General features: G+C 44.7%; 1 pseudogene; it reads right to left on the bottom strand.

The window, feature by feature from the left end:
* Positions 1–603: 603 nt before the first annotated feature.
* Positions 604–1,395, bottom strand: LOC129511151 (transcription initiation factor TFIID subunit 9-like; annotated as a pseudogene).
* Positions 1,396–7,059: the final 5,664 nt, after the last annotated feature.

Raw genomic sequence — 7,059 nt, 5'->3', positions numbered from 1 at the left:
GATGCACAACGACATGGATGTGCTTCATGCTGCTGACCCGAGCACTTAAAAATGGTCAAGATGGTAAATTTTATGTTTTGTGTATTTTACCACAGTTTTAAAAATTGAAAAAAAAATGAGAAAGTAAATCTCAAAGACTGCTATGTTTGCGATATCAAATGAACAAACATGTGTAACTGGCTTTTGATACAGTTAGTATATTGGGACCCTCTGGATCTCTTAACTTAAAGAAAACTATCTTTAAAACTTATTTCTGCCTGAAGAACACTAAATAGTTGGGATAGTGGTCATGGATCCTATTTTTTACTACACTGAAATAAATCAAACTCCCAACATTTGCAGAAAAATGAGTAAATAAAACACGAGTGTTTATATTGGTTATTAATATTTTTTCTGACAATTTTATTTCTTACACTTAAAGGCTAATGAATAACCATTACTAGTCCTATTAAAGAAAAGCTAACATCTCAATAGGGAAGGATAACCGTATTTACTCATTAAGGACCATTTAGGTTTTCTAACAACACAGCTTGGAAATTCATGTTTACTCTCAGTACAATGGATTTAAGACCAAGTATACATGTTGGAAGCATCAAGACTAGATTACGGATTATCATAGTCAACATCGTCGTCGTCTTCTTCTTCTCCTTCTTCTTCTTCTCGTTTTCTTTTCAATGCATTTGATGATTTGTTGGAAGTATTTTCTGATGACACTATGTTAATGGTAATAAGAATGTTTTTGGAGCCAATTAATTGCAAGTTAATCAGAACATTCTGAACTGTGGATGTTGCAGGAATTGATGCTTTTACAGTTGGGGACTGTGAATAGGCATCTGTACCGTAAATCTCTGCCCCGTGAGGGACATTGGAGTCCCTACTGTAGTTGACACAGACGTGGTTTGTGGGGTTGGTGTACCAAGTGTGGGAGTACTTGGTCTGCTAGTAACTGAACCAACACTTAACCGTGGAACGGTTATTCTTCCCGCAGAAGTGGATGCCGTTTTTTGCAAAGACTTAAATCTATAGTTTGGAGCCGTCAAACAATATCTATCAGGAGGCAACCTGGGGCCTGAATATGGCTTGATTAATGGCAAAGGAGTTTGATTCCTTTGCCTTGCAATATCTAATAAAAAAAATCTCTTGGGGGAGGAGAGGTAAAAAGTCTTTTTTATCAACACGACACTGAATGGCCAACCACACATCATATGCATCACCAGCAGCTTTCTTAGCAAGGCTTGAATAAATTTTTGCATCATCTAGAATTGTGGTCACGTATTGGAAGGCAAACTCCAACATCTGATTTATAACTCTTGGCTCATATTTTGTCATCCCCACATCCTTCGGGATTTGTGCCATCATCTTTGCATCTTTCGGCATGTCCTCGGGAGAAGCCATCTTGCAGACTCCATGATATCTGTTGATCAGACTTCTTGAGCTAAATCACCCACATGAATGTATTTCAGTCCTGATCCTGATGCAAGTTCTTTGTCTAGACTGGTTTTTCCAATCCCTGGTGCACTGGTGAGCAGGATATTCGGAAACAACATTAGGTTATTCATAAGTATTTTTAATTCCTCATGAATTGTAAACCATACATTCAGGTAGACCTAGATTTATTTTGGAAACTAGACACTGAAATAGAGCACCTGCGCTGAATATAACCACCATTTTATTCATCTCATTTGGAGGCATGGCACCTTCCAAATGAAAGCAGCAAATATGTCAAATATCACTGCATAAGGCAGAAAGCCTAAAAAAGTATGAATCCATGTTTTGCACTTTGGAGATATGATGCAGTGAAAGAGGAGGCTGGAAATCGATTAATGGCCGTGGTGAGACACAGGGGGAACGCAGGGGAACACCTGCAGGCTCTGGGGTCCGTATTCATAAAATGGGGAGGGGAGAGATTTGCCGCCTATGTTGGTTCTCTGAAAGAACGGTATGCGAGAGGTTTAGGAACTAAAATGTTAGGAACACAGTATGACATTACTCCCGTTGGCATTCATTTAAAGTTCCTGTGAAGATTAAATTCAGGAATAAGATTGATGTTGATATTCCATTTGTTTAAGTGTCTGCTTTTTTAAGCTGCTGGGCTTACAGAAATTCTCATTTTTTTTATCCAGGTCTAAAATATTTATGTTATTACTTTAAAATGTGAAGTTCAGTAGCCAAGAAACAACTATTTCTTCCCACACTCTTCGTAGATAATAGTTACACGATGCAGCAACCAGGGTAGCATCTGGGTTGGGTTCCCTAGCTAAGCCAGCGCATGCTAGATGCCGGCCTGTTTTTCATTCCTGGCAAATATTACCTCATTTTGTCTTCATCGTAACCCGTTTACCTGTTACTCCTCTTTAACAGACGAGGGCGGGCTTACGCTTTTGAAAGCAACTTAGTTTGGAGCAATGGAGCTGGAATTGAAACCCACTTTAGCTTGTTTTAAGTAAACTAAGACCTGACTTGAACTTCTGCTCCATGTGCTCCAGGCCAGTTGTCATCTTTCAAACCCAGGGCTCTGAGGCACAGGCTCGACGGAGGTGTGATCGCGGCAGAGCATTCACCGTGTGCAGCAGCTCCACACGTGTCACACGCCCTGGATCAAGGAAACTGGGGACGCTGGAGTTAAAGACATGTCAACTCCCATCGTCAGTAAGACCTAGAGCTGGGTGCCAGAGCCGCCGCTGCCCTGACGCACACGCGGCCGTCTGCTCACCTGCGCTCACACCGTCCGGGGACACGATGTCTGTGCGGAGTTCAGTCTGAAATTGCTTGAATGGAATTTGCACTTGGATAAGATAGAGCCACAGTCTTGCTTTTTTTTTTTTTTATGCTTCACATGGTGGGACAAAGATCATCTCAAATTAAATCGATAAAATTTCTGTGTGTACATGGTAATGGGCGCAGCATAGGGACGAGGACAGATTGCCTTTTAAACTGGTGTCCCTAGAACTTAGTATGATTCCCATTAGGTTGGTTTATTAAAACCAGGAAACAAAATTAAAGCAAAAAGCTTGGGCAGCCCGGGTGGCTCAGTGGTTTAGCGCTGCCTTCAGCCCAGGCCGTGATCCTGGACACCTGGGATCGAGTCCCGTGTCGGGCTCCCTGCATGGAGCCTGCTTCTCCCTCTGCCTGGGTCTCTGCCTCTCTCTCTCTCTCTCTGTCTCTCATGAATAATAATAATAATAATAATAATAATAATAAGCAAAAAGGTCACCATTGTATATTCACCAGGGAAAAAGTTTTCAAGACAGAAAAGTCAACTAAAAATTGATCTAGAAGAGAGGGCACCTGGAGGCTTGTTCCCCGGGGTCCTGGGATCGAGTCCTGCATCGGGGCTCTCTCTCTTTCAAATAAATAAAGTCTTTAAAAAAATTGATCTGGGGATCCCTGGGTGGCGCAGCGGTTTGGCGCCTGCCTTTGGCCCAGGGCGCGATCCTGGAGACCCGGGATCGAATCCCACATCGGGCTCCCGGTGCATGGAGCCTGCTTCTCCCTCTGCCTGTGTCTCTGCCTCTCTCTCTCTCTCTTTGTGACTATCCTAAGTAAATAAAAATTAAAAAAAAATTGATCTGGAAGTAAAAAGCAGGTGGCACTTTTCTTCTTCAACCAGGACCAGCATATACTGGAGTCCTGTGTTTGCCTGTGTGGGGTCTTTCTGTCTCTTATCCTTACTCTGGGACTCACGGCCTTGACTCCATTGCAGCGCCAGCCTTGCTTCTGTGTCTCACTCTGGTTGTTATACTCGGTTAAAATCTCATTCTTGTGTAAGAGCCAATAGAAAAAAATAGCTAAACAGTTGCCCAACTTCTGGATTTACTATAGATTATAGTTTGTGTTTTCTATGGCTAATTAACTGTCATGGCCTATTTCTTCCTCATTTCACACAACTGAAATAATTCCCAACCGTGGAATAAAACACTGAGTCTTTTAGTGGGTGTTAGGTTAATTTCTACAAATTTTCCTGATTTAAATTGAACTTCCATTGTTTGATTTCCATATTTGTTCTTATAGGACATCTGGATAATGCTTCTATAACTAATAACACCTGATGGTTAATTTTACATCAAGCTGACGAGGCCAAGAAGTGCCTGATTAAACATCGCTCCTGGGTGTGTCCGTGAGGAGACAGCACTGGATCTGCGAACTACGTGGAAAGGCCTGGAGTGGGCATCATCCCATCTGCGGAGGCCCCGAGGAGAGCGAAGGAGGGGGAGGAGTCAGCCCCTTTGCCGCGACCACCCAGATGGGCCGGGGCGGGGACCCCTCTTCGGCACTGATCCCCAAGGCAGAGCTGGACGGGAACTACTGCAGCACTTGGCAGGGTGTCTTCCAGGCTCCTCTAGTCTCCCGCTCTCTCGTTTCACATCGTCGTATAAACACTTCCTACACATCAGAAATACCAACACCATCTATTGGCTAAGTCATACCTCATTTAGTAAGAGCATAATTTATTTAAGCCGCTGCTGGATTTTGGGGCCTTCAAGATGACTTTATGTCTTCTTTGCTCTCCTTGGGCTATGTATACATCTCCGCGTAAGTATGTGCAAGCAAGCCGGATCATTCAATTTGGATGGATGTTATGAAGTGGAATTAGTGAGCCAGAGAATATAAACTTCTTACAAGGCCACATTTTTATCGCTGCTCTGTCTTTCAGGGCAATGGAACCAGAGTGTGGTTCGTCATTAGGCTGCTGACAACATTGCTCTGTAAGCAGCCTTTTGGTTCCCATCACGTTAGGAAGCCTCTGTTCTTGCAGATCTGGCCCTCGAGCGTCGTGGCAACACGTGAACCGCCGGGTGGGTCTGCACCCCAAGCCAAGGGGCCCCGGGACAGCCCGCAGGTTGGCCGCACTGACCTCCGGGGTGGGGTGCGGGAGCCCCAAGGCCCCAGGGATCCATGCAGGACCCGCCCTAGCGCTCTCCGGGCAGCACCGGGGGGCGGGGGGGGGGCCGAGGGTGGCAGGGCATGAGCGGGACCTGGCCTGGTGCGCCGGGCTCAACGGGCAGCACCCGGTTGAGCCAGGCTGGTGAACCTGTGGCCGGTGAGCACCCACCTGCAGCCGGGGTGGGGCACAGGGCCCTCTTGTCAGGCGGCAGGAGACACGCCTGCCAGAGTCTGGCCTTCCCAGCCCCGGTGGGAGCCATTGCTAAGCCTCTGCTTATTTTGGCCACAATGAAAGGTCTTCTGATTTATCACATAACATTTCAGAGAAAAGCTTAGCTTTTAAGGAAAACCAACTCCTACCCTCCAAGTTGACAGGGTTTTGTGTAGTTGTTTTAGTTTTGTGGAAGGTTGCTTCTTTTGTAAAACAGGCTGACTTTAGGATTGAGCGAGTCTCCACCTGCCAGCGGACAACAAATGTCCCGAATTCCTGGCCTCGTGCTCGCTCCATTGCAAGGTATCCACAGGTAAAGGTTTTAGTAAGTTAAGGTGTCTCTTTTACAAGCGTGCAGCGCTAGCAGCTATCCGTAAATTATCCTCATGGCGAATTAGAACGGACCCTCAAGGTGAAGAAAATTATTTTGTTTCTCTTGTAAATGCCTAAAAATTAGAGCAGGCGGGTGTGAGGACCCATTGCCATAAATATTGAAAGGCTCTCTAGGTAACTTCAAAGATGAAGTCTGACCCTTCGGCGAGAGGTGTAGGACGGAGGGAAACAGGTGCCAGAGGAGCCCGGGCTCTCCTCAGCCTCGCCTGGCCTTCCTCGTCCTGACCTCTTCCCACCCTGGCTTCCCACTGTGGGGCGGCCCTTGTCTGTCGCTGGCCCCAGAGAAGGGTTGATCCTCTTTGTGAATAATTCCAGCTGGGTAACCTTAAGTTTGTTTGGTCATCTTTATCATTCTCCATAATTCACCAGAATTGGGTTTGTGAGGCCGTTCCCGCCACCACCTGTGCTCCCCGCTCCTTTGCCTGAGTCCAGGAGTAAGCCTGCCAGGAAAGCAGCAGCCTCTGGCCATTTTGCTCGTTGTTCTTGGCTCACACTGTATTTCTTTTAATATTAAATCCCATCTGCTTTCTGTCTTTCCCAAATTTCTCTAAATGTTCACTCTTTGTCATTGTGTCACAAGTTTATTCCCATTCTATTGTATCTGTTCTGTAATTTCAAGGACTGGGTGGTGGGAGGAGTCAAGAACAGTCCAGCTAAGTCTGCCTTTTAAGGTCAGAGCCAAACCGCTTTGGATTTCAACCAAAATGAGGAGCTACCATGATATTCCTTCTGCTTGGCTCGGGATTTATGCTTAGGGTTAGTTTTCAAATGGGTTTAAAGTTTCCCCAGAAGAAAGTCTCCACCACTCTTTTGTTCTCTGCAGATGTCATGATTTTACTTTATTTCATTTCAAAAATAAACCTATTCCCCTTATCCCATACTCTCTGAAAAGGTTCATAAGAGATTCTTACTTATACGTGTCGATGAATGTGGAACACGTAGCTTCACTTTCTATGTCCCTTTCTTTGCAACTCTATAGTAGGAAAGAAATTAAGTTTCATAATTTATGTCCTTCTTGTCATCCTCTAGTACATGTTAAGAATCTGATTAATAAAATTTTAGTACATTTAATTCTTTTTTAAAAAATATTGTATTTATTTATTACAGAGAGAGAGAGATTGGGAGAGAGCACGAGCAGGTGGAGGAGCAGACTCCTTGCTGAGCAGGGAGCCCCAAGTGGGGCTTGATCCCAGGACCCCGGGACCACGACTTGAGTGGAAGGCAGACGCTGCACCGACAGAGTCATCCAGGCTCTTCTAACCCAAGAATAAGAAGAGAAACAGAAAATGCAAGGAGTAGATTTGTGCCAGAACATCACATTTTGACTGGTTACTTCTCACTGCTTTGAAAAGTAATTTGGGTGACGTATAGACCAATGGCTCTCAAACCAGCTGCAATTTAGGATTATCCCGGAGACTTAAAAAAAAAATAATGCCAGATCCCTTCCTCGGATACTCTGATACAGTTATTTTAGGGTAAGACCTGAGCATTAGTATATTTTTTTAAATCCCCATGGCAAACCACTACTTATACAAAACCCAACGCTGAAAATTGCAGTAATATAGATTTCA

The sequence above is a fragment of the Nyctereutes procyonoides genome, unplaced genomic scaffold (assembly GCF_905146905.1).
Source record: "Nyctereutes procyonoides isolate TBG_1078 unplaced genomic scaffold, NYPRO_anot_genome, whole genome shotgun sequence".
Lineage (NCBI taxonomy): Eukaryota > Metazoa > Chordata > Mammalia > Carnivora > Canidae > Nyctereutes > Nyctereutes procyonoides.
The sequence above is the reverse complement of the archived record's forward strand: the minus strand, read 5'-3'. Positions and strand labels throughout refer to the sequence as shown.